We start from the raw sequence: 26957 nt of genomic DNA, 5'->3' as shown, positions 1-26957 counted from the left end.
CACAATGCTACCGTGCTGCCTCACGGATTTGGATATACTCCTACAGAAAGTCACTCCATAACATTCTCATGATGAGCCACCCCCACCCAGTGTCGGAGATTCCCAAAGCTGGGAATGGGGACCAGTTTCCTGCCGCCTTCATGGGGCTGCCCTCCCAGTGATGAAATATGATGTGGAGATGCCGGCGTTGGACTGGGTTGTGAGCACAGTAAGAAGTCTTACACCAGGTTAAAGTCCAACAGGTTTGTTTCAAACATGAGCTTTCGGAGCATTGCATTCACCTGAGGAAGGAGCTGCGCTCCGAAAGCTCATGTTTGAAACAAACCTGTTGGACTTTAACCTAGTGTTGTGAGACTTCTTACAGTCATGAAATAGTAAAAGGAGCAAGTTCCAGGGACGATATTAAACTGATCACTTGGGAAACTCTGGGAGTTGATCTGATGATATAAAAGCTGTTTCCTGGCCTCCTACAGCATTTCAAATTTGTGACCAATTTGAACGAAGCTGTGATTCCTAACCTAACTTCTCTCTCTCTCCAAAATGTTCAGCGAGCGATTGGGCCCTGACACCAATCACCGCCTCATTGTTCCTCACACATCCACAGCAAGCCGGGGAATGGGGCCGCCACAATGCTCACTCTGTGTTTCCTGGCCTGATCTCTGAGCTGAGCTGCTTCGTCCACTCGGATCCAACCCGCCACGGGCGGGAACTTCGCGCAAGCGCACGAAAAAGCGCGGGCTGAAGGCTCCAACCGTCCAGATTTAAATCGCAGCGCGAGGCCGTCAAGCACCGCAGCTCAGGATCACGTGGAGGAAGCGCCACAGCCACTGGCTTGAAGGTCACGTGGAGGACGCGCCGCGGCTATTGGCTCAGGGTCACGAGCACCAACTCGCCGCTGCCATTGGCTGTGGTTCCCGCTGGGCTGCCATTTTGGATGTTGGTCCCAGTGATGGGAGCAGAAAAATCCCGGGAAAGAGTGTTACAACGGGAGCAATCCAGGGAAAGAGCGTCACCACAGGGGAGCAATCCAGGGAAAGAGCGTTACCACAGGGGAACAATCCAGGGAAAGAGCGTTACCACAGGGGAACAATCCAGGGAAAGAGCGTGATCACAGGGGAGCAATCTGGGAAAGAGCGTCACCACAGGGGAGCAATCCAGGGAAAGAGCGTCACCACAGGGGAGCAATCCAAGGAAAGAGCGTTACCACAGGGGAGCAATCCCGGGAAAGAGCGTTACCACAGGGAAACAATCCAGGGAAAGAGCGCTATCACAGGGGAGCAATCCGGGAAAGAGCGCTATCACAGGGGAGCAATCCGGGAAAGAGCGTTACCACAGGGGAGCAATCCAGGGAAAGTGCGTTACCACAGGGAAACAATCCAGGGAAAGAGCGCTATCATGGGAGCAATCCGGGAAAAAGCGTTACCCAGGGGAACAATCCAGGGAAAGAGCGTGATCACAGGGGAGCAATCTGGGACAGAGTTACCACAGGGAAACAATCCAGGGAAAGAGCGTTACCACGGGAGCAATCTGGGAAAGAGCGTGATCACGGGAGCAATCCGGGAAAGAGCGTTACCACAGGGGAGCAATCCAGCGAAAGTGCGTTACCACAGGGAAACAATCCAGGGAAAGCGCGTTATCACAGGGGAGCAATCCGGGGAAAGAGCGTGATCACAGGGGACCAATCCAGGAAAGAGCGTTACCACAGGGGAGCAATCCAGGGAAAGCGTTACCACAGGGGAGCAATCCAGGGCAAGAGCGTTATCACAGGGGAACAATCCAGGGAAAGAGCGTTACCACAGGGGACCAATCCAGGAAAGAGCGTTACCACAGGGGAGCAATCCAGGGAAAGCGTTACCACAGGGGAGCAATCCAGGGAAAGAGCGTTACCACAGGGGAGCAATCCAGGGAAAGAGCGCTATCACAGGGGAGCAATCCGGGAAAGAGCGTTACCCAGGGGAACAATCCAGGGAAAGAGCGTGATCACAGGGGAGCAATCTGGGAAAGAGCGTTACCACAGGGAAACAATCCAGGGAAAGAGCGTTACCACGGGAGCAATCTGGGAAAGAGCGTGATCACGGGAGCAATCCGGGAAAGAGCGTTACCAAAGGGGAACAATCCAGGGAAAGAGCGTGATCACAGGGGAGCAATCTGGGAAAGAGCGTTACCACAGGGGAGCAATCCAGGGAAAGAGCGTTACCACAGGGGAGCAATCCAGGGAAAGTGCGTTACCACAGGCAAACAATCCAGGGAAAGAGCGCTATCACAGGGGAGCAATCCGGGAAAGAGCGTTACCCAGGGGAACAATCCAGGGAAAGAGCGTGATCACAGGGGAGCAATCTGGGAAAGAGCGTTACCACAGGGAAACAATCTAGGGAAAGAGCGTTACCACGGGAGCAATCTGGGAAAGAGCGTGATCACGGGAGCAATCCGGGAAAGAGCGTTACCACAGGGGAGCAATCCAGCGAAAGTGCGTTACCAAAGGGAAACAATCCAGGGAAAGCGCGTTACCACAGGGGAGCAATCCGGGAAAGAGCGTGATCACAGGGGAGCAATCCAGGAAAGAGCGTTACCACAGGGGAGCAATCCAGGGAAAGAGCGTTACCACAGGGGACCAATCCAGGGAAAGAGCGTTACCACAGGGGAACAATCCAGGGAAAGAGCGTGATCACAGGGGAGCAATCTGGGAAAGAGCGTTACCACAGGGGAGCAATCCAGGGAAAGAGCGTTACCACAGGGGAGCAATCCAGGGAAAGAGCGTTACCACAGGGGAGCAATCCAGGGAAAGAGCGTTACCACAGGGGAGCAATCCAGGGAAAGTGCGTTACCACAGGGAAAAAATCCAGGGAAAGAGCGCTATCACAGGGGAGCAATCCGGGAAAGAGCGTTACCCAGGGGAACAATCCAGGGAAAGAGCGTGATCACAGGGGAGCAATCTGGGAAAGAGCGTTACCACAGGGAAACAATCTAGGGAAAGCGCGTTACCACAGGGGAGCAATCCGGGAAAGAGCGTGATCACAGGGGAGCAATCCAGGAAAGAGCGTTACCACAGGGGAGCAATCCAGGGAAAGAGCGTTACCACAGGGGACCAATCCAGGGAAAGAGCGTTACCACAGGGGAACAATCCAGGGAAAGAGCGTGATCACAGGGGAGCAATCTGGGAAAGAGCGTTACCACAGGGGAGCAATCCAGGGAAAGAGCGTTACCACAGGGGAGCAATCCAGGGAAAGAGCGTTACCACAGGGGAGCAATCCAGGGAAAGAGCGTTACCACAGGGGAGCAATCCAGGGAAAGTGCGTTACCACAGGGAAACAATCCAGGGAAAGAGCGCTATCACAGGGGAGCAATCCGGGAAAGAGCGTTACCCAGGGGAACAATCCAGGGAAAGAGCGTGATCACAGGGGAGCAATCTAGGAAAGAGCGTTACCACAGGGAAACAATCTAGGGAAAGAGCGTTACCACGGGAGCAACCTGGGAAAGAGCGTGATCACGGGAGCAATCCGGGAAAGAGCGTTACCACAGGGGAGCAATCCAGCGAAAGTGCGTTACCACAGGGAAACAATCCAGGGAAAGCGCGTTACCACAGGGGAGCAATCCGGGAAAGAGCGTGATCACAGGGGAGCAATCCAGGAAAGAGCGTTACCACAGGGGAGCAATCCAGGGAAAGAGCGTTACCACAGGGGAGCAAACCAGGGAAAGAGCGTGATCACAGGGGACCAATCCAGGGAAAGAGCGTTACCACAGGGGACCAATCCAGGGAAAGAGCGTTACCACAGGGGAACAATCCAGGGAAAGAGCGTGATCACAGGGGAGCAATCTGGGAAAGAGCGTTACCACAGGGGAGCAATCCAGGGAAAGAGCGTTACCACAGGGGAGCAATCCAGGGAAAGTGCGTTACCACAGGGGAGCAATCCAGGGAGAGAGCGTTACCACAGGGGAACAATCCAGGGAAAGAGCGGTACCACAGAGGAGCAATCCAGGGAAAGAGCGTTACCACAGGGTAACAATCCAGGGAAAGAGCGTTACCACAGGGGACCAATCCAGGGAAAGAGCGTTACCACAGGGGAGCAATCCAGGGAAAGAGCATTACCACAGGGGAGCAATCCAGGGAAAAAGAGTTACCACAGGGGAGCAATCCAGGGAAAGAGCGTTACCACAGGGGAGCAATCCAGGGAAAGAGCGTTACCACAGGGGAAGGGATTCAACAATAAACAGCCATAACTTACCCCATTTAAACCGCATCTCCTTCCCCTTGGGTTTCAAGGCCTCACTTTGTGCTGCCTCAGCTCACCTGTTGCTGAACCCCTCAACCAACTCCTAGATTAGAATGTTACACATTCTCTCGCCATTAATCCTTTTTCTCACTCAATGAGAGGTCACAGGATAACTGGGTGAATAAGGCCATTAGATCCTTCAATTAGGTGTTGGTTCCTTGTACATAGAACAGCACAGAACAGGCCCTTCGGCCCTCGATGTTGTGCCGAGCAATGATCACCCTACTCAAACCCACGTATTCACCCTATACCCGTAACCCAACAACCCCCCCCCCCCTTAACCTTACCTTTTTTAGGACACTACGGGCAATTTAGCATGGCCAATCCACCTAACCCGCACATCTTTGGACTGTGGGAGGAAACCGGAGCACCCGGAGGAAACCCACGCACACACGGGGAGGACGTGCAGACTCCGCACAGACAGTGACCCAGCTGGGAACCGAACCTGGGACCCTGGAGCTGTGAAGCATTTATGCTTGCTACCGTGCTGCCCCTTTTTTTCCCCTTTTTTTTTACCACCTGACCCACCACCCCCAACTGAGCACCCTCTCACAACCAGCCAAACCCCTGCCTGGCCCTCCAGGCCACCTGACCCAGCCGAAGATTTATTTCTCATATCAGCCTGAAATTTGAACCTATGTTTCCTTGGTTAGTTGGTGGCTGTTTTTTCTCGGTACTGGTCCAAGCTCACATGAATCTCTCGTTCCATACTGGACAAGAAACTAGTGTGGTCTCGGCAGACTCTTCCCTTTGATCACAACCTCTTTAGCTGTTGTGGCCTGGGCTTCCTGTGGAAAACACCCATTTCCAGATGGGGTGTAGGTGGCCCTGTTGGGGTTTGTGGGTACGGGGGGGATGTGCAGGTGGGGAAAAAAACATCAAAATGCAGGGTAGAGTTCAGAGTCTGAAGTTGAACTCAATGATAAATCTAGAAGGCTCTAAAGTGCCTAATTGGAAGATGCTGTTCCTCCAGCTCCTGTTAGCATTGGGCTTAGAATATAGAACAGTACAGCACAGAACAGGCCCTTGATGTTGTGCTGAACAATGATCACCCTACTCAAACCCACGCTATACCCGTAACCCAACCCCCCCCCCCCCCTTAACCTTACCTTTTTTAGGACACTACGGGCAATTTAGCATGGCCAATCCACCTAACCCGCACATCTTTGGACTGTGGGAGGAAACCGGAGCACCCGGAGGAAACCCACGCACACACGGGGAGGACGTGCAGACTCCGCACAGACAGTGACCCAGCCAGGAACCGAACCTGGGACCCTGGAGCTGTGAAGCATTTATGCTAACCACCATGCTACCGTGCTGCCCCACTGCTTCACTGGAACATTGCACCAGGCAAAGAACAGACATGTGGCCGTGAGAACAAGGTGGTGAATTGAAATGGAAAATGACAGGATGGTCAAGCTCATGCTTGCAAACTCCGTGAAGGTGTTCAGCGAAGTGGTCACCCAGCATGTGCTAAATCTCCCTGACACATTGTGAGCAGCAAATGCAGTAGACTAAATTGAAAGAATCATTGCTTCACCTTGAACGAGCTGCTACTGTGATTACCTGGGAAGGTACCATGGGTAGGGGGTGAGTTGTTGGGGGAGTGGACCAATATGTTGTGGAGGGAACTGTCCCTATGAATGCTGACAGGGAGCTGAGCGGGAAAATATTTGGTGGTGGCATCATTCTGGCGTTGGCAGAAAGGACAGAGGATGAATGCGGGGCTGGTGGGTGAAAAGTGACGGCAAGGGGGACCCTATCATAGTGTTGGGAGGGAGGGGAAGAGGTGAGGACAGAAGTGCAGGCGATCTTGTTTTTTTTTTCTAGCAGCATGGTAGCACAGTGGTTAGCACTGTGGCTTCACAGCGCCACGGCTCCAGGTTAGATTCCCCACTGGGTCACTGTCTGTGCAGAGTCTGCACGTTCTCCCCGTGTCTGTGTGGGTTTCCTCCGGGTGCTCCGGTTTCCTCCCACAGTCCAAAGATGTGCGGGTTAGGTGGATTGGCCATGCTAAATTGCCCTTAGTATCCAAAAAGGTTAGATGGGGTTATTGGGTTAAGGGTGGAAGTGAGAGCTTAAGTGTGTTGGTGAAGTCTCGATGGGCTGAATGGCCTCCTTCTGCACTGTATGTTCTATGAATTGGACACAGTGGAGGACCACAGTTGGAGGGGAAAATCAGGAAAAAAGCAGACATGTCAGGAGCGCCATTTTCAAAGGAAACATAATCAGAACAGATGCAATGGAGGAGTAACTGGGAGAATGGGTGGAGTCTTTAGTGCAATCAGGGTGCGAGCATCTGCAGTCGAGGTAACTATGGGTGATGGTGGGCTTGTAATGAATGTTGGTGGTCTATCGCTGGAAATGGAGACGGAAGGAAAGGGAAGTGTCAGAGATAGATCATGTGAGAGAGGGGTGGAAATTGAAATCAAAATTTATAAATTTTTCCAGGCGGGGGCAAAAAGCGGCATTAGAACATGGAACATACAGTGCAGAAGGAGGCCATTCAGCCCATCGAGTCTGCACCGACCCACTTAAGCCCTCACTTCCACCCTATCCCCGTAACCCAATAACCCCATCTAAACCTTTTGGTCACTCAGGGCAATTTATCATGGCCAATCCACCTAACCTGCACGTTTTTGGATTGGGGGAGGAAACCCACACAGACACGGGGAGAGCGTGCAGACAGTGACCCAGCGGGGAATCGAACCTGGGACCCTGGCGCTGTGAAACCACAGTGCTATCCACTTGTGCTACCGTGCTGCCCAAATCATTGCTACAGTCATTGATGCAACAGAAAAAAGACATGTGGGAGCAGGCCTGAGTTGGACTAGAACAAGAACGTGAATAGGTTCATAGAATTTACAGTGCAGAAGGAGGCCATTCAGCCCATCGAGTCTGCACCGGCTCTTAGAGCACCCTACCCAAGGTCAACACCTCCACCCCATCCCCATAACCCAGTAACCCCACCCAACACTAAGGACAATTTATCATGGCCAATCCACCTTACCTGCACATCTTTGGACTGTGGGAGGAAACCGGAGCACCCGGAGGAAACACACGCACACACGGGGAGGATGTGCAGACTCCGCACAGACAGTGACCCTGCCGGGAATCGAACCTGGGACCCTGGAGCTGTGAAGCAATTGTGCTATCCACAATGCTACCGTGCTGTCCTTAAGAACAAATTAATCTACACTCCATTATTCTACCATAATCCATGTACCTATTCAATAGCCGCTTGAAGGTCCCTAATGTTTCCGACTCAACTACTTCCACAGGTAGTGCATTCCATGCCCCCACTACTCTCTGGGTAAAGAACCTACCTCTGACATCCCCCCTATATCTTCCACCATTTACCTTAAATTTATGTCCCTTGTAATGGTTTGTTCCACCCGGGGGAAAAGTCTCTGACTGTCTACTCTATTCCCCTGATCATCTTATAAACCTCTATCAAGTCGCCCCTCATCCTTCTCCGTTCTAATGAGAAAAGGCCTAGCACCCTCAACCTTTCCTCGCAAAACCATTCCAGGAAACATCCTGGTAAATCTCCTTTGCACCTTTTCCAAAGCTTCCACATTCTTCCGAAAATGAGGTGACCAGAACTGCACACAGTATTCCAAATGTGGCCTGACCAAGGTTTTGTACAGCTGCATCATCACCTCACGGCTCTTAAATTCAATCCCTTTGCTAATGAACGCTAGCACACCACAGGCCTTCTTCACAGCTCTATCCAGTTGAGTGGCAACTTTCAAAGATCTATGAACATAGACCCCAAGATCTCTCTGCTCCTCTACATTGCCAAGAACCCTACCGTTAACCCTGTATTCCGCATTCACATTTGTCCTTCCAAAATGGACAACCTCACACTTGTCAGGGTTAAACTCCATCTGCCACTTCTCAGCCCAGCTCTACATTCTATCTATGTCTCTTTGCAGCCGACAACAGCCCTCCACACTATCCACAACTCCGCCAATCTTCGTATCATCTGCAAATTTACTGACCCACCCTTCAACTCCCTCATCCAAGTCGTTAATGAAAATCACAAACAGCAGAGGACCCAGAACTGATCCCTGCGGTACGCCACTGGTAACTGGGCTCCAGGCTGAATATTTGCCACCCACCACCACTCTCTGACTTCTATCGGTTAGCCAGTTTGTTATCCAACTGGACAAATTTCCCACTATCCCATGCCTCCTTACTTTCTGCATAAGCCTGCCATGGGGAACCTTATCAAATGCCTTACTAAAATCCATGTGCACTACGTCCACTGCTTTACCTTCATCCACATGCTTGGTCACCTCATCAAAGAAGTCAATAATACTTGTAAGGCAAGACCTACCCCTCACAAATCCGTGCTGACTATCCCTAATCAAGCAGTGTCTTTCCAGATGCTCAGAAATCCTATCCCTCAGTACCCTTGCCATTACTTTGCCTACCACCGAAGTAAGACTAACTGGCCTGTAATTCCCAGGGTTATCCCTATTCTCTTTTTTGAACAGGGGCACGACATTTGCCACTCTCTGATCCCCTGGTACCACCCCTGTTGACAGTGAGGACGAAAAGATCATTGCCGACGGCTCTGCAATTTCATTTCTTGCTTCCCATAGAATCCTTGGATATATCCCGTCAGGCCCGGGGGACTTGTCTATCCTCAAATTTTTCAAAACGCCCAACACATCTTCCTAACAAGTATGTCTTCGAGCATGCCAGTCTGTTTCACAGTGTCCTCTCCAACAATATGACCCCTCTTTTTTGTAAATACTGAAGAAACGTACTTGTTCAAGACCTCTCCTATCTCTTCAGACTCAATACACAATCTCCCGCTACTGTCCTTGATCGGACCTACCCTCGCTCCAGTCATTCTCATATTTCCTACATATGTGTAAAAGGCCTTGGGGTTTTCCTTGATCCTACCCGCCAAAGATTTTTCATGCCCTCTCTTAGCTCTCCTAATCCCTTTCTTCAGTTACCTCCTGGCTATCTTGTATCCCTCCAGCGCCCTGTCTGAACCTTGTTTCCTCAGCCTTACATAAGTCTCCTTCTTCCTCTTAACAAGACATTCAACCTCTCTTGTCAACCATGGTTCCCTCACTCGACCATCTCTTCCCTGCCTGACAGGGACATACATAGCAAAGACAGGCAGTACCTGTTCCTTGAACAAGTTCCACATTTCACTTGTGTCCTTCCCTGACAGCCTATGTTCCCAATTTATGCACTTCAATTCTTGTCTGACAGCATTGTACTTACCCTTCCACCAATTGTAAACCTTGCCCTGTTGCACGCACCTATCCCTCTCCATTTCTAAAGTGAAAGTCACAGAATTGTGGTCGCTACCTCCAAAATGCTCCCCCACTAACAAATCTATCACCTGCCCTGGTTCATTACCAAGTACCAAATCCAATATGGCCTCCCCTCTGGTCGGACAATCGACATACTGTGTTAGAAAAGCTTCCTGGGGGCAGCATGTGGCGCAGTGGTTAGCACTGGGACTGCGGCGCTGAGGACCCGGGTTCGAATCCCGGCCCTGGGTCACTGTCCGTGTGGAGTTTGCACATTCTCCCCATGTCTGCGTGGGTTTCACCCCCACAACCCAAAGATGTGCAGGTTAGGTGGATTTGCCACGCTAAATTGCCACTTAATTGGAAAAAAATAATTGGCTACTCTAGAAAAGCTTCCTGGACACACTGCACAAACACCACCCCATCCAAACTATTTGATCTAAAGAGTTTCCACTCAATGTTTGGGAAGTTGAAGTCACCCACGACTACTACCCTGTGATTTCTGCACCTTTCCAAAATCTGTTTCCCAATCTGTTCCTCCACATCTCTGTTGCTAGTGGGAGGCCTATAGAAAACTCCCAACAAGTTGACTGCTCCTTTCCTATTTCTGACTTCAACCCATACTACCTCAGTAGGCAGATCCTCCTCGAATTGCCTTTCTGCAGCTGTTATACTATCTCTAATTAACAATGCCAACCCCCCCCCCCCCCCCCACCTCTTTTACCACCCTCCCTAATCTTGTTGAAACATCTATAACCAGGGACCTCCAACATCTATTTCTGCCCCTCTTCTATCCAAGTTTCCGTGATGGCCACCACATCGTAGTCCCAAGTACCGATCCATGCCTTAAGTTCACCCACCTTATTCCTGATGCTTCTTGCGTTGAAGTATACACACTTCAACCCATCTCCTTGCCTGCAAGTACTCTCCTTTGTCAGTGTTACCTTCCCCACTGCGTCACTGCTTTGGCGTCCTGAACATCGGCTACCTTAGTTTCTGGACTACAGATCCGGTTCCATTCCCCTGCCAAATTAGTTGAAACCCTCCCGAAGACTACTAGAAAACCTCCCCCCCCAGAATATTGGTGCCCCTCTGGTTCGAATGCAACCTCTCCTGCTTATACAGGTCCCACCTTCCCCAGAATTCGCTCCAATTATCCAAATACCTGAAGCCCTGCCTCCTACATCATTCCTGCAGCCATGTGTTCAACTGCACTCTCTCCCTTTTCCTAGCTTCGCTATCACGTGACACCGTCAACAAACCAGAGATGACAACTCTGTCTGTCCTGGCTTTTAACTTCCAGCCTAACTCCCTGAACTTGTTTATTACCTCCACACCCCTTTGCCTATCTATGTCGTTGGTACCAATGTGCACCATGACTTCTGGCAGCTCACCCTCCCCCTTCAGGATCCTGAAGACATGATCCGAGACATCCCTGGCCCTGGCACCCAGGAGGCAACATACCTTCTGGGAGTCTCCCTCACGACCACAGAATCTCCTATCTATTCCCCTAACCATTAAATCTCCTATTACTATTGCTTTTCTATTCTCCCCCCTTCCCTTCTGAGCCCCAGAGCCAGACTCAGTGCCAGAGACCTGGCCGCTAGGGCGCGGTAGGTCATCCCCCCCCAACAGCATCCAAAACGGTATACTTGTTTTGAAGGAGAACGGCCACGAGGGATCCCTGCACTGTCTGCCTGTTAGTTTTCTTTCCCCTGACTGTAACCCAGCTACTCTTGTCCAGTACCTTGGGTGTGGCGACCTCCCTGTAACTCTTCTCGATAACCCCCTCCGCCTCCTGGATGATCCGAAGTTCATCCAGCTCCAGTTCCCTAACACGGTCTCTGAGGAGCTGGTGTTGGGTGCCCTTCCCGCAGGTATAGTCATTATACATATAGGGTATTACTGCAGCTGCACAGAGCATTGGTGGGACCACACCTAGAGTACCAGCAACATAGCTGCTGGAAAGTCTCTGATTTTCAGTTCATGAGATGGCCATGCAAGATGTAAAGCCGCCATAGTCCCAGATGATCATAGGCGGCTTTCCACTTTGTGGGGGAGAGCTGACTGATGGTGATTTGAAGGCTTGGTTTCAGACTGCAACTCCTCAGTATGAGTGGCTGCAAGGGCACTGATGGAGTGGCAGCAGTAGAAATGCAAATGCTGGGCAGCATGGTGGCGCAGTGGATTAGCCCTGCTGCCTCATGGTGCCGAGGTCCCAGGTTCGATCCCGGCTCTGTGTGGAGTTTCCACATTCTCCCCGTGTTTGCGTGGGTTTCACCCCCACAACCCAAAGATATGCAGGTTAGGAGGATTGGCCACGCTAAATTGCCCCTTAATTGGAAAAAAATAATTGGGTACTCTAAATTTATTTTAAAAAAGAAATGCAAATGCTTGTCACCTTGAGAGAGGACGGCAGGTTTATTCTCTATACAGTCACCTCCTGCCCTGAGATGATGTCTCAAGAATCCTAATATTCGACGAAAGCACAGATTTGTGCACTGATGTAAGACCCTACAAGCCCTTTTGAACACTGGTATTTGTAACTGTGCTGGCAGCAGTCTTTGAGTCTGATTGGCACCCCGCTGGCCTTGCATGACAAGTATAGATCCCATGAGCTCAGTCTGTGCTTCCACTGCAGTATTGAAATGTTGGCTGGCTTCTGCTTGTGCTGTAATGGGAGCTGAGACATTGCATCAGGACTGAGTCCACAGGTGCTGCCATGGGGTTGGCTACCATTTCCACACTGGAAAGGATGGCCTCTGAGTTCTGCACAAAGCCCTGGGACAAATTGAAGTTGGACTCCTCCATTCACCTTGACGATGACAACAGGCTCTGTGACAGGCTCGTCAATGTACCAAGCATTATAGAGTGTATCTTGTTAAGGGTTTGTTAAACCCTTGTCTGTTCCATGTTTCTCTTTTTTAATTCCTGTCCTGCACACATTACAGACTTTTGGTTTTGAGCTGAAGCTCACCACTCCCCCCGCCTGCTGCAAGTTGCTATTTGGACTGACCAGGCAGACTCCTTGATTCAGTAAGTTCTGTGGCATGGCCCGTGATGTAATTTTGATGGACTTTGCAAACAGCTAATCAGCACTTTTGAATTTAGGGTCTTTGTCAGATTCTCAATGGGGTTTGGTGGAGCCTTTCAGAAAATTCTGGAACAGAAGGCAGTCTCCATGTTTGTCTCAGTTCTGTGATAACCTTGGGAGGAGACAGTTTAAAACTCTCTCCATCAGCTCTTGAGGTGAAGAAACTCTGAGGGGGCAGTAACCACAATATGGTAGAATTTATCCTGCAGTTTGAGAAGGAGAAGGTAGAATCAAATGTAACGGTATTACAATTGAATAAAGGTAACTACAAAGACATGAGGGAGGAGTTGGCCAGAGTTAATTGGAAAGGGAGCCTGGCAGGGAAGTCAATGGAATAGCAATGACAGGAGTTTTGGGGGGTTATTCGGGTGGCACAAAAGAAAAGCATGCTAGGGGGAGGGGGAGGCATCCATGGCTGATGACGGACGTCAAGGATAGCATAAAAGTAAAAGTATACAAAGTGGCGAGGATTAGTGGGAAGCCAGTGTATGGGAAGCCTTTAAAAGAAAGCAGAGGACGACTAAAAAAGCAATAAGTGGGGAGAAGATGAAATATGCTAGTTAGTAATATAAAAGAACATAGCAAGAGGTGGCCAGCATAGTAGCACAGTGGTTATCACAGTTGCTTCCCAGCTCCAGGGTCCCAGGTTCGATTCCCACCTTGGGTCACTGTTTGTGTGGAGTCTGCATATTCTCCCCGTGTCTGTGTGGGTTTCCTCCGGGTGCTCCGGTTTCCTCCCACAGTCCAAAGATGTGCAGGTTAGGTGGATTGACCATGCTAAATTTCCCTTGGTATCCAAAAATGTTAGATGGCGTTACTGGGTTTCGGGGATACGGTGGAGGCGTGGGCTTAAGTAGGGTGCTAATTCTAAGGGCCAGTGCAGAACCGATGGGTCGAATGTCCTCCTCATGTAATGTAAATTCTAAGAGTTTTTTTTCAATACATACAAGGTAAGAGAGAGGCCAGAATAGAAATTAGACCACTGGAAAATGAGGCTGGAGAAGTAGTAATAGGAATCAAAGAAATGGCAGAGGATCTGAATAGTTACTTTGCATCAGTCTTCATGGTGGCAGACACTGGTGGGATGCCAGAACTTCAGGAGAATCAGGGGGCAGAGGTGAGTGTAGTGGCCATCACTGAGGAGAAAGGTCTGGGGAAACTGAAAGGTCTCAAGGTGGATAATTCATCTGGACTGGATGGACTACACCCCAGACTTGTAAAGGAGATAGCTAAGGATATTGTGGAGGCATTGGTGATTATCTTTCAGGAATCACTGGAGGCAGGGAGGGTCCCAGAGGACTATAAAATGGTTAATGTAACACCCATGTTTAAGAAGGGAGGGAGGCAGAAGATGGGAAACTATAGGCTGGTGTGGGGTGGGGTGGCCACTTCCCAATTTCAAAATAGATGCCCACAAAGAATGCAGGGAAAATCGGCCAGCCACAGGAAAAACAAGCAGGTGCAAGGTTTCCTGTGTATTAAGATTTGCAGAACCCAGACAGAACCGAAACCAATAGCCATCTACATACTAATGAGCAATCCCCAGAAACAATCAGAAACATTGATCAATCAGGACCAAACCAGACTCCCCGGCGCCAGCGGGAGCCAGGACAAAGGCAGGCCAACGGACACATAGGGCCCGCCCAATGATCAGGGAACAGCTCCAGTACTGGAGAAATCGATAAAAACGATTGGGACATGGTCCAATTAATTGGGACCAAGTCCGAGGGCCGCCCAAAAGGGCGCGAAACCCCTGGGGACTATAAAGTAGAGTCCCCAAGTTCAGTTCGCTCTCTTGGCTCTCAGCGAGGAGAGACCCGCCTAACAGCTCTTGGCAGCTCTCAAAGAACTCTTGACCGTGACTCTCAGCAAGGAGAGACCTGCCTAGCAGCTGCACCAACCAAGTAAGTCTCCAGTCAATGCACGCTACGAGATAGACACTCCTAGCTACTATCCCATACCAGCTTGAAGCCTGCAGATTCAGAACCGGACAAAGGCCATTGTTCCTTTGACCTGGTGGGCCATTTGAAAGCTAAGTACAGGCCTTTAGTTATAGTGATAGTTTAGTAAGTAGAGTTTTATGCATGAGTAGTGATTGACTGTGTGTATAATAAATGTGTTTTGGTTTGAAACTTACTAACAGGTGTATTGAGTTATTGATCATCACTTGGCTTTGAACCTCGTGGTGGTATCAGAAAGATACCTGGCGACTCTAGAGCAAAGGTTATTAAAACAGCAATTAAGTAAAAGCATAACGAGCAACACTGGTTAGCCTGACATCGGTCATTTGAAGATTTTAGACTCCATTATTAAAGATGAGATTGCGGAGTACTTGGATTATAAAATAGGACTGAGTCAGCACGGCTTAGTCAAAGAGAGGTCATGTCTGAGTACCCAATTTTTTTTCAATTAAGGGGCAATTTAGTATGGCCAATCCACCTGCCCTACGCATCTTTCGGTTTTTCGGGTGAGACCCATGCAGAGAATATACAAACTCTGCACAGACAGTGACCCGGGGTTAGGATTGAAACCAAGGTCCTCTGCCCCATGAGGCAGCAATGCTAACCACTGTGCCACCGTGTCACCCCCAATCTGTTGGATTCTTTGAGGAGGTAAAAAAGAAGTTAGACAAAGGAGAACCACAGGACATGATCTATTTAGATTTCCAGAAGGCCTTTGGCAAGGCGCCGTATAGGAGGCTGCTAAATAAGCTAAGAGCCCATGGTGTTAAGGGTAAAATCCTAGCATGGATAGAGGATTGGCTGACTGGCAGTAGGCAGAGGATAATGGGGTCTTTTTCCGGATGGCAGCCGGTGACTAGTGGTGTGCCTCAGGGGTACGCGTTGGAACCACAACTTTTCACAATATACATTAATGATCTGGGAAAAGGAACTGAGGGGACTATTCCCAAGATTGCAGATGATGCAAAGATATGTTGAGGGACAGGTAGTATTGACGAAGCAGGGGGGGCTGCAGAAGGATTTGGACAGGCTAGGAGAATGGGCAAAGAAGTGGCAAATGGAATACTATGTGGAAAAATGTGAGGTTATGCACTTTGATAGGAAGAATGAAGGCACAGACTATTTTCTAAATGGGGATATGCTTAGGAAATCAGAAGCACAAAGGGACTTAGGAGACCTCGTTCAAGATTCTCTTACGTTTAATGTGAAGGCTCAGTCGGCAGTTAGAAAGGCAAACGCAATGTTAGCATTCATGTCAAGAGGGCTAGAGTACAAGAACAGGGATGCACTTCTGTTTAAAGCTCTGGTCAGACCCCATTTGGAGTATTGTGAGTAGTTTTGGGCCCCGTATCTAAGGAAGGATGTGCTGACCTTGGAAAGGGTCCAGAGGAGGTTCACAGGAATGATCCCTGGAATGAAGAACTTTTCATACGAGGAGCAGTTGAGCTTGTCAAGTCAAACAGAAAGTAACTTTATTTACAACAATATGTACTAAGTACCAACCGTTCACTGCTGGTTCCCTCTAGCCGGTACCACACTGTCCAGCTCTATTTATATAGCTGCACTGCTAATGATTGCCCCGTACCCTGTACTCCCCCCCCCCCCCCTCCTTGGGGGAGCCCATATCTGCCAAGATCATGGGGTAAACAATTGTCCCCAGCCAATAGGATCGGACAGTTTATAACAGTTTGCAACACCTGAAGAACATCATAGACAAAGACTACAACCTCAGCACTGAAGTACTCACCTCTCATTTCCCTGTTATTTTGATCCTTTCCTACCCCTCACCATGTGTGTGTCTTGTATATCTGGAGAGACGGGGATGGAGGGTTGGGGGAATAGTTACTTTAGCAGACCATTGTTCTATTTTTGCCATTACATGTGCTTATTTCTTCTCGTGTTATAAATAAACGGTTTAAAACATATATTTTACTTGCAAACCTGGTACCTGTAACTCATTGGAGCAGTCAAGAGTCAAAAGTCTCAGGAAAGTACACAAATTATTTGTTAATTCACTTATGCTGGGCCTCCAAGGTCTGTGGGGCTAGAATTGACCGCGCACTCACCCAGGTGTCGTAACAATTTCCATCAGCCTTTTCCTGTGCAATGGCCCATATAATCCCTCATCTGAGTTCTCTGAAGCAGAACATAGAACATACAGTGCCGAAGGAGGCCATTCGGCCCATCAAGTTGAGTCTGCACTGAACCACTTAAGCCCTCACTTCCACCCTATCCCCGTAACCCAATAACCCCTCCTAACCTTTTTGTTCACTAAGGGCAATTTATCATGGCCAATCCACCTAACCTGCACGTCCTTGGACTGTGGGAGGAAACCGGAGCACCCGGAGGAAACCCATGCAGACACGGGGAGAACGTGCAGACTCCGCACTGCAGGGAATCGAACCTGGGATCCTGGCGCTGTGAAGCCACAGTGCTATCCATTTGTGCTACCGTGCTGCCTTTGAGAACTCATCCTCCGTTAAGTTGTTCACATTCTTTCCCTCTCCCCAGTTTTGTTGACGTTCACTCATTCCTGGTGACTCAGCACATGCTAATCCTGCCTGTATACCACCCTATAAAATACAGTGCTTGTATCTGAAATGGTGGCTGTGAGTGTTAGATGGCAACTGCTCGGCCCAAGATTGCAGGAGTGTAGTATTAATCACGTCAGTCCATAAGAGGGTCCTTTAGTAGACTGGTAACTCCTAAAGTTACCAGAAACTTCAGAGAGTCGTGAAAACCACACAGTCCATCGCATGAACCTGCCTCTCATCCATTGACTCTAATTCCACCTCCCTCTGCCTTGGGAAAGTGGGCAGCACAATCAAAGACCCCTCCCACCTGGCTTATGCACTCTTCCAACTTCTTCCATCGGGCAGGAGATACAAAAGTCTGAGAACACGCACGAACAGACTCAGAAACAGCTTCCTCCCCGCTGTTACCAGACTCCTAAAGGACCCTCTTATGGACTGACCTGATTAATACTACATTCCTGCATGCTTCACCCGATGCCAGTGTTTATGTAGTTACATTGTGTACCTTGTGTTGCTCTATTATGTATTTTCTTTTTATTTTATTTTCATGTACAAAATGATCCGTTTGAACTGCTCGCAGAAAAATACTTTTCACTGTACCTCGGTACATGTGACAAAAAATCCAATCCAATCAAGTTGTAAGGCTTTTTCACCAAATGTCTGGGGCGGAATTCTCCGCTCCTGGGAAAAATAGGGAGGGCCGTCGTGAACTCGGCCGAGTATCACGACGGCTTCGGAGGCCGCTCCTCGCCCCCTATTCTCCCCTCCCGGCGGGGCCAGGAGCGGCGCTCCATAAATCTCGGCCATGGGGGCGTAGCGCTGAGAATCACGCGGCTGGCGCGCCTAATGACGTCAGCCGCGCATGCGCAGGTTGGCCGGCTCCAACCCGCGCATGCGCGGCTGACGTCACGACGCTGACAGCTCGAACCCGCGCATGCGCGGTGGCCGTCTTTCCCTTCAGCCGTCCCGCAAGATGTGGTGGCTTGATCTTGCGGGGCGGCGGAGGGGAAATAGTGCGTCCGATTGAGACGCCGGCCCGACGATCGGTGGGCACCGATTGCGGGCCTGTCCCCTCATGAGCACAGTCGTGGTGCTCTTTCCCCTGTACTCCCCCCACAAGCCCCAAACGGGCATATCTCACCCGTTTCACGACGGCAACGACCAGGTGTGGTTGCCGTCGTCGTGAAACGGTCGCGAACGACAGGCCGCTCAGCCCATCCAGGTCGGAGAATCGCCGGTCGCCGTGAAAAACGGCGAGCGCCGATTCTTCCAGACCGGGGGGGGGGGGGGGGGGAATCGCGGGGGGCACCAGGGGTGCGTGTATTTTGTCGGGGTGCCCTCCCGTGATTCTCCCACACCGCGTGGGGAGCGGAGAATCGCGCCCCTTTCTCACCCTTCATCCTCAAGCATTATTGGCTGGCCAGGTGGCAGATCTTGGCTGTTTAAAAGCAGATATGCAAAACGGGAGGATCAGGATGAAGACAGAAGGAGTGGGTGGAAAGCAGGGGCTTATGATCCCAACATCTGCAGCTTGTATTTCACACAATATTGTCGGATGAGGGTGAAGTGATGTTTGAAAGGTGCATCAGGCAGGAACATGCCATCATCCAGGATGATTTCAGTGACATTAATTGCAATGGTCTCAGTGACTGCTCCATAATAATTCAGACTGCTCTTTCACCCAGAGACTCAGATAAAGCCACCGTGCTCACCTCTATCCCACAGGTTCTCTGCTGCTCTCTCCTGCTATCAGCTGTTTGTCCCACCTGTGAGAGAGTCAGTGAGTGTGTTGTAATGTGTTTGTTTGATGTCTGTCAGACTGAATGACTAAAAGTATTGAGAAGTTGTGAGATGTGGGGTGTGAGGCTTGCAGCAGTAATTAGTGTGTGAAGATGAGGTGGTGTGTGTGAATGCTAGGTACAAATTCTGAATGTTGATGGGTAAGTAATGAGCATGTACAGCTATGAGCAGTGTGTGTGTGGGTGCTGGTGTGAATAGGAGATGGCATTTGAACATGTGTTCAGTGACCTTGATCACTCGTGTGAGGTCAATCAACCTTTTCCATTCTGTAGCCAGGCCCTCAAGGGCAAAATCATTATGTTGATCATCATCGCTAATCTGCACCTATTCGCTTTCTCTGTATATCTGGAGGGCCTCTTGCAGAAATGTGGCAGTCACCATTGATGTATGTATTAGGTGATTTGTGGTGAGGCCCTGGACAGGTACGGGGGTAGTTCCCTGCCTGCTGGCTCCGCCCAGTAGGCGGAGTATAAATATGTGTGCTCCCTGTAGAGCAGCCATTTCGCCAGCTGCTGTAGGAGGCCACATATCTTAGTGTATTAAAGCCTCGTTTGCATTCAACTCTCGTCTTTGTGTAATTGATCGTGCATCAAGAAACATGATGGCTGGGATTTTCAATCCCATCGCGATCATTCCCGGCCCAGGCAGAACTGGAAAATCACAACTGATGTCTCTCCTTCTTTCCACCTCGTAGTCAACTCCCTGGTGAGTCAGTAGAAGATTTCTGGCGTGCTCTAATTCCTCTAGTCAGAGACTGTGACTGTCAGGCCGTCACGGCCATGGAACACTCAAACTTGTTTATGATGGACACTTTTGTTACGGGGATAAGGTCAGATTACATCCGCCAGCGCCTCTTAGAAGGGGCCATGCTCGACCTTGCGGCAACCAAAAAGCTTATGCTCTCACTGACGTTCGCCTCGCGCAACATACACCCCCGCAGAGCGTCCCCCTCCTACGCATCGTGGACTCCACAGCCGGCCGCCCCATAGGGGACCCTACTCAGCCAACCCCACGCCTGTGCCGCGTGCCCGCCGACCAACCCCGGGGGCCCCAGATGTTACTTCTGTGGGCAGCCAAAACACCCCCTAAAACGCTGCACCAATGTCGACTTGCATCTGGGACATGGCCCCCAGCGACTGGGAAATTCTCCAGAGCGCCTCGACAATGCCCACCTGGGACTGGGACATGCTCCGCAGCGCCTCAGCGAGGTTCACCTGCATCAGGGACACATCCGCCAGCAAATGGGACATGCTGTCATGGCGCACAGCCATGGCATCATTGACTGAGTCATGCCTTGGACACCACCCTCATGGTGCTGATGTTATGCTCCATGCTCTCCACTGCGGTTGCACTTCACCAGTGTTGGCCTTGGTGCCACGCAATGAAGGCACCATCTCCTGTGTCGTTAGCCGTTTGGATTCCTCCAAGTGGTTATGAACTTGCAGGAGTGTCGCTGACATATCCGTCTGAATGTCACACCCTAGTGTCTGTATTAGCTCCAGGATAACCTGGTCCAGAGACTCAATGTCAGACTGGGACTAGCTGGGTCCTGGGATCTGCAGACCCCCGGCTGCTGACCCCTGTGGCCGTCCCTGCCTCCACCTGATGTGAATCAGCAACTGTGTGGTGTTCATCAGATTGTGCCACAAAAACCTGTCCACTACTTCCGGCCGCCAAGGTGTGTGTCTCTGCACCGGTAGATGGTGAGGATGACACCTGTGACGCCTCAATGGTGACATCCTCAGAGCTCTCCTCCGAGGTGTTTACATGGACGGCTGGGAGGAGCACTCCGGATGAGCCAGCAACGTCCGATGGAGATCCTGTGGGAGAGTGGTCAGTGAGTGGGGAGGATTATTATGTTTGGCATTAACAGCACAAGTGTGACAGGTCATTTGGGTGGGGCCGGTGGATGCTCACCTCTACGGCACAGGCCACGATCGACCTCAGTGACTGATCCGTCCTCGGGCACCCCCACAACCTCCAGGGTCTGTTCCTCATAGGGGTTGAGGACTCTGATGTCCAGCACCCTGCCGCCCCTCTAGGCCCTCTCCTGTCTATTGTGAGCCAACATTTCCTGTGAGACACAGAGGGAGCATTGTGAGCTGCATACTTCATGCATTGCAGGGCGCTGGGGTGGGGCATATGGCAGGGGTCAGGTGTCGGCACCACTGCTGGAATTGGGTGGGTGTGTAGGTGGGTGCCAGAGTGTGCTTGGGCACAGGCAATGTATGGTGCAGGGGCTGGGATAGGGGGGCGGTGGTGGTGTGCTCCCACTGCTGATGCCATGACAGGGAAGGGGCATTGGATGGAGTGGGGGTGTGGCAGGCGGGATTGGTGCCAGGGGCCTACCCATCCGTGCAGCCCGGTGGGGTCGTTAATGGCACCGAGTGGTGGTCCTCCTGGTAACATTCCCAGCGCCGACGGCCGCTGCCAGGCAGCATGTTGCCCTGTAGCTGACCCTCCGGTCCCCTCGGGGGAACAGGGTATCCCATCTGGACTACACCCCGTCTAATTGTCAGGCCAGGTTGACATCTCCGAATCGTGGTACAGGTCTCCTCGGTGTCATGACTGCTACTGTCTGGGGTTTGCTCTGCGGGATCGGTTTAAGTGCTGCCGAGAGCAATCCAGGCAAAGTAGCTGGCAGGACAGTCTTTTCCAGCGTGAAGCCCATGAGGCATTATTAAGTGCCCTAATTAAAGTTAGATACCAGTGACGGCCTCACCGGTCGACCATTGGGAAACACCTGGCTGTTCCCACTCGTGACCGCACTTATAAATATTTCCATTAGATCATGCCCCTCGTCTCAGTAATGGGCACTGTGCAACGATTGTTGCACAAACCCATCTGGTTCACTAACGTCCTTTGGGGAAGGAAATCTGCCGTCCTTACCTGGTCTGGCCAACAAGTGACTTCAGATCCACAGCAATGTGGTTAACTCTTAACGTCCTTCTGAAATGGCCAAAAAAGCCTAAGGAGTTTAATGGCAATTAGGGATGGGCAACAAATGCTGGTCCAGCCAGTGATGCCCACACCATAGTGTCGCAGGTGCATCTGTCTATTACAGCATGGGAATTCATTCCGCCCTTGTAAAGACAAGGTCCTGTCTTCATAGTGAGGACACCCCATGGGCTGGATTCTCCGCTGTTGGGCAGCCAGGGGATTTCCCGGTGGCCTGGGGCTGCCCACAATGGGAAACCCCATTGGTCGGCTAGCAAGACGGAGAATCCTGGGGGCGCGCAGCACCAGAAATCTGGGGCGGCGGGACGGAGAATCCCACCCCATATCATGTTGTGTGACATTCTAAATGAACAGACCTTGCAACTCAACACTGGGCCTCCATGGGGCAATGTTGGCAACAGAAAAATTATATTCAGCCATAAGTGGTTCAACAAAGAGTGCAGGAGAGCGTGCCAGAAGCTGCACTAGGTATTCCGAAAAATGAGCTGTCAACCTGTTACAACACAGAACTATTTATATGCCAAACAGTGTAAGCAGTTTGCAATAGACAGAGTTAAGCAGTCTGACAATCAATAGATCAAATCTAAGCTTTGCAGTCCTGCTGCACCCAATAGTAAATGTGGTGAACAATTAAATAACACACTGTAGAGGAGGCTCCACAAGTATCCTAATCTTCAATGATGGGAGGAGAATCCAGCACATCAGTGCAAAAGACAGGAGTGAAGCATTTGCAACCATCTTCAACCAGAAATGTGATGAGGATGATCCATCTCGGCCTCCTCCTGAGGTTTGCAGAATACCAGCCTTCAACTTAATTTGATTCCCTCCATGTGATATCAAGAGATGGCTCAAGGCACTGGAGACTGAAAAGGTTATGGACCCTGATAATATTCCAATAATAGTACTGAAACCTTGTGCCCTGGAACTAGCTGTACCCTAGCCAAGCTTTTCCAATACAGCTGCACATTGGTATCTGGAAAATTGCCCAGTTATGTCCTGTCCACAAAAGTCTGGACAAATCCAATTGAGTCAATAATGATCAGTATCCTCCGAATCATCTGCAAAGTGATGGAAACTCTCGTCGACAGTGCTATCAAGTGGCAGTTATACAGCAATAACGTGTTCACTGACACTCAGTTTGGTTTCCACCAGGCCACTTCGCTCCTGACCTCATTAGAGCCTTGATACAAACATGGACAAAAGAACTAAATGCTAGAGTGAGACTAATTGCCCTTGATATCAAGACAACATTTGGCCAATCAAGGAACCATGGGCAGGATTGTCCAACCCCCCCCGGCCAGGCCAGAGAATCGGCGGGGGGGGGGGGGGCGCGGCATGAATCCCGCCCCCGCCGGCAGCCGAATTCTCCGGCGCCGGGGTTTTGGCGGGGGTGGGAATCGCGCCACGCCGATCGGCGGCCGCAGGCAGCGGTCCCCCCGCCGATTCTCCGGCCTGCGACGGGCCGAGTGGCCGCCCGTTTTAGGCCGGTCCCGCTGGCGTAAATTAGACCTGGTACTTACCGGTGGGACTTGGCTCTGCGGGCGGCCTCTAGGATCCTCGGGCAGCACAGGGGGATCTGGCCCCGCCTGGCCTGCAATCGGGGCCCACCGATCCGCGGGCAGGCCTGTGCCGTAGGAGAACTCTTTCCCTCCGCACCGGCTGTTGTGGACCTCTGCCATGGCCGGTGTGGAGATGAACCCCTCTGCGCTCCTACGCATGCGCCAACTCATGCTGGCTGGTGGAGCCCCTGCGGTGCCGGCTGGCACGGCGCCAAGCCCACCGGCGCCGGCCTAGCCCCTGAAGATGCGGAGAATTCCGCACCTTCCGGGCGGCCCGACGCCAGAGTGGTTCACGCCACTCCTCGGCACCGGGACTGCCCGCCCCACTGGGTAGTGGAGAATCCCGCCCCTTAGCATGACATGAGAATCAGGGTGAAAACGCTCCACTAATACACAGGTCTAAGGTCAATCACCCCAGTCCCTGGATATCACTGCAGGAGTTCATCAGCGTTGCGTCCTGGACCCAACCATTTTCAGCTGCTTCATTAATGACCTTCCTTCCAACGGAAGGTCAGAAGTGGAGAAATTAGCTGATGATTGCACAATGTTGGGGCTGTTTAGCACAGGGCTAATTCGCTGGCTTTGAAAGCAGACCAAGGCAGGCCAGCAGCACGGTTCAACTCCCGTAACAGCCTCCCCGAACAGGCGCTGGAATTTGGCGACTAGGGGCTTTTCACAGTAACTTCATTTGAAGCCTACTTGTGACAATAAGCGATTTTCATTTCATTTTTCATTTCATGTTCAGCAGTATTCACAACTCCTCAGGTAGTTTGTGTCCAAATGCAACAAGACCTGGACAACATGCATGCTTGGGCTGACAAGTGGTAACATTTCTGCCACACAAGCATCAGGCAATGATCATCTCGAATATGAAGCAGCACGGTCACACAGTGGTTAGCAAATTTGCTTCACAACTCCAGGGTCCCAGGTTCGATTCCCGGCTTGGGTCACTGTCTGTGCAGAGTCTGCACTTTCTCCCCGTGTCTGCGTGGGTTTTCTCCAGGCGCTCCGGTTTCCTCCCACAGTCCAAAGATGTGCGGGTTAGGTGGATTGGCCATGCTAAATTGCCCTTAGTGCCCAAAAAGGTGGGGTGGGGTGACTGGGTTACGGGAATGGGGTGGTGATGTGGGCTTGGGTGGGGTGCTCTTTCCTAGGGCCGGTGCAGACTCGATGGGCCTAATGGCCTTCTTCGCATTGTAAATTCTATGATTCTGTGATGAGAGTATCTAACCATCTCCCCTTGACTTTTAATTACATTGCCATAACTGCATATGCCACTATCACGGTAACACAGTGGTTAGTACTTTTGCTTCAAACGCTGGGGTCCTGGGTTCAATTCCCACTTGGGTCACTGTCTGTGCGGAGTCTGCATGTTCTCCCTGTGCCTGTGTTGGCTTCCTCCGGGTGCTACGGTTTCCTCCCCAAGTCTGAAAGACGTGCTGTTAGGTGAATTGGACATTCTGAATTCTCCCTCCATGTACCCGAACAGGTGCCATAGTGTGGCGACTGGGGAATTTCACAGTCACTTCATTGCAGTGTTAATGGAAGCCTACTGGTGACAATAAAAATATGATTTATTTATTTATTTGTTTATTATTTATCAATAACTTGGGGGTTACCATTGACCAGAAACTGAACTGAAACTAGCCATATAAATACCATGGCTATAAAAGCAGGTCAGAAGCTGGGAATCCTGTGGTGAGTAACCTCCTGACTCCCCAAAGCCTGTTCACCATTTACAAGGCACAAGTCAGGAGTGCGAAGGAATACTCTCCTCTTGCCTGAATGAGTGTGGCTCCAACAGCAAGATTAACACCAATGTAGGAAAATGCAGTTCACATGATTGGCACCCCATCTGCCATCTTAAGCATTCAATCCCTTCACCACCGATGCACAGCCTTGTGTACCATCTACAACTGCCCTGCCGCAACTCACCAAGGTTCCTTTGGCAGCACCTTCCAAATCCATGACCTAGAAGGACAACGGCAGTAGAAGAACACCACCATATGGACGCTCCCTTGCAAGTCACACATTATCCTGACTTGAAACTATATTGCTGCTCTTTCATTGTCGCTGGGTCAAAATCCTGGACCTCCCTCCCTAACAGCAATATGGGTGTACCTGCAACAGTTTGAGAAGGAGGCTCACCACCATCTTCTTCAGGACAATTAGGGAAAGGCCATAAATACTGCCCTAACCAGTGACACCCACATCCCATGAACCAATCTGTCTCTCTCTGTCCCTGTTCAATCCCATCTAAACTAAACCACTGCATTCAGTTCTGACTCCTACACCTCCTTGACCTGAGAGTGGGTGTCGCACGTGTTCATCAGAATAATGCCTGGGTCAAAAGTTCTAGATTATGAGATTAGGTTGCATAGATGAGGCTTGTCGTGGGCAGCACGGTAGCACAAGTGGATAGCACTGTGGCTTCACAGCGCCAGGGTCCCAGGTTCGATTCCTGGCTTGGGTCACTGTCTGTGCGGAGTCTGCAGGTTCTCCCCGTGTCTGCATGGGTTTTCTCCGGGTGGTTCAGTTTCCTCCCACAGTCCAAAGACGTGCAGGTAGAACATAGAACAGTACAGCACAGAACAGGCCCTTCGGCCCTCAATGTTGCGCCGAGCCATGATCACCCTACTCAAACCCACGTATCCACCCTATACCCGTAACCCAACAACTCCCCCTTAACCTTACTTTTTGTAGGACACTACGGGCAATTTAGCATGGCCAATCCACCTAACCCGCACATCTTTGGACTGTGGGAGGAAACCGGAGCACCCAGAGGAAACCCACGCACACAGGGGGAGGACGTGCAAACTCCACACAGACAGTGACCCAGCCGGGAATCGAACCTGGGACCCTGGAGCTGTGAAGCATTTATGCTAACCACCATGCTACCCTGCTGCTCCTTAAGGTGATAAATTGCCCTTAGTAACCAAAAAGGTTAGATGGGGTTATTGGGTTATGGGGATAGGGTGGAAGTGAGGGCTTAAGTGGGTCGGTGCAGACTCGATGGGCTGAATGGCCTATTTCTGCCCTGTATGTTCTATGTTCTATGTTTGTCACAGAGCTCGAGGTGGGACTGAGCTGGACACAGAAAGCGAGTTGGGTCTGAACTGGGCACAGTGCTCAAGGTGGGTCTGAATAGACACAGTGCTCGAGGAGGGACTCAACCGGACACAGTAATCGAGGAGGGACTCAACTGGAAACAGTAATCGAGGAGGGACTTAACTGGACACAGTAATCGAGGAGGGACTCAACTGGACACAGTAATCGAGGAGGGACTCAACTGGACACAGTAATCGAGGAGGGACTGAACTGGACACAGTATTTGAGGAGGGACTCAACTGGACACAGTAATCGAGGAGGGACTGAACTGGACACAGTATTTGAGGTGGGGCTGAACTGGACACAGTAATCGAGGAGGGACTGACCTGGACACAGTAATCGAGGAGGGACTGACCTGGACACAGCACCCAAAGTGAGACGAACTGGACA

Source organism: Scyliorhinus canicula, chromosome 4, assembly GCF_902713615.1.
Source record: "Scyliorhinus canicula chromosome 4, sScyCan1.1, whole genome shotgun sequence".
NCBI lineage: Eukaryota > Metazoa > Chordata > Chondrichthyes > Carcharhiniformes > Scyliorhinidae > Scyliorhinus > Scyliorhinus canicula.
Note: the sequence above shows the minus strand (reverse complement) of the source record.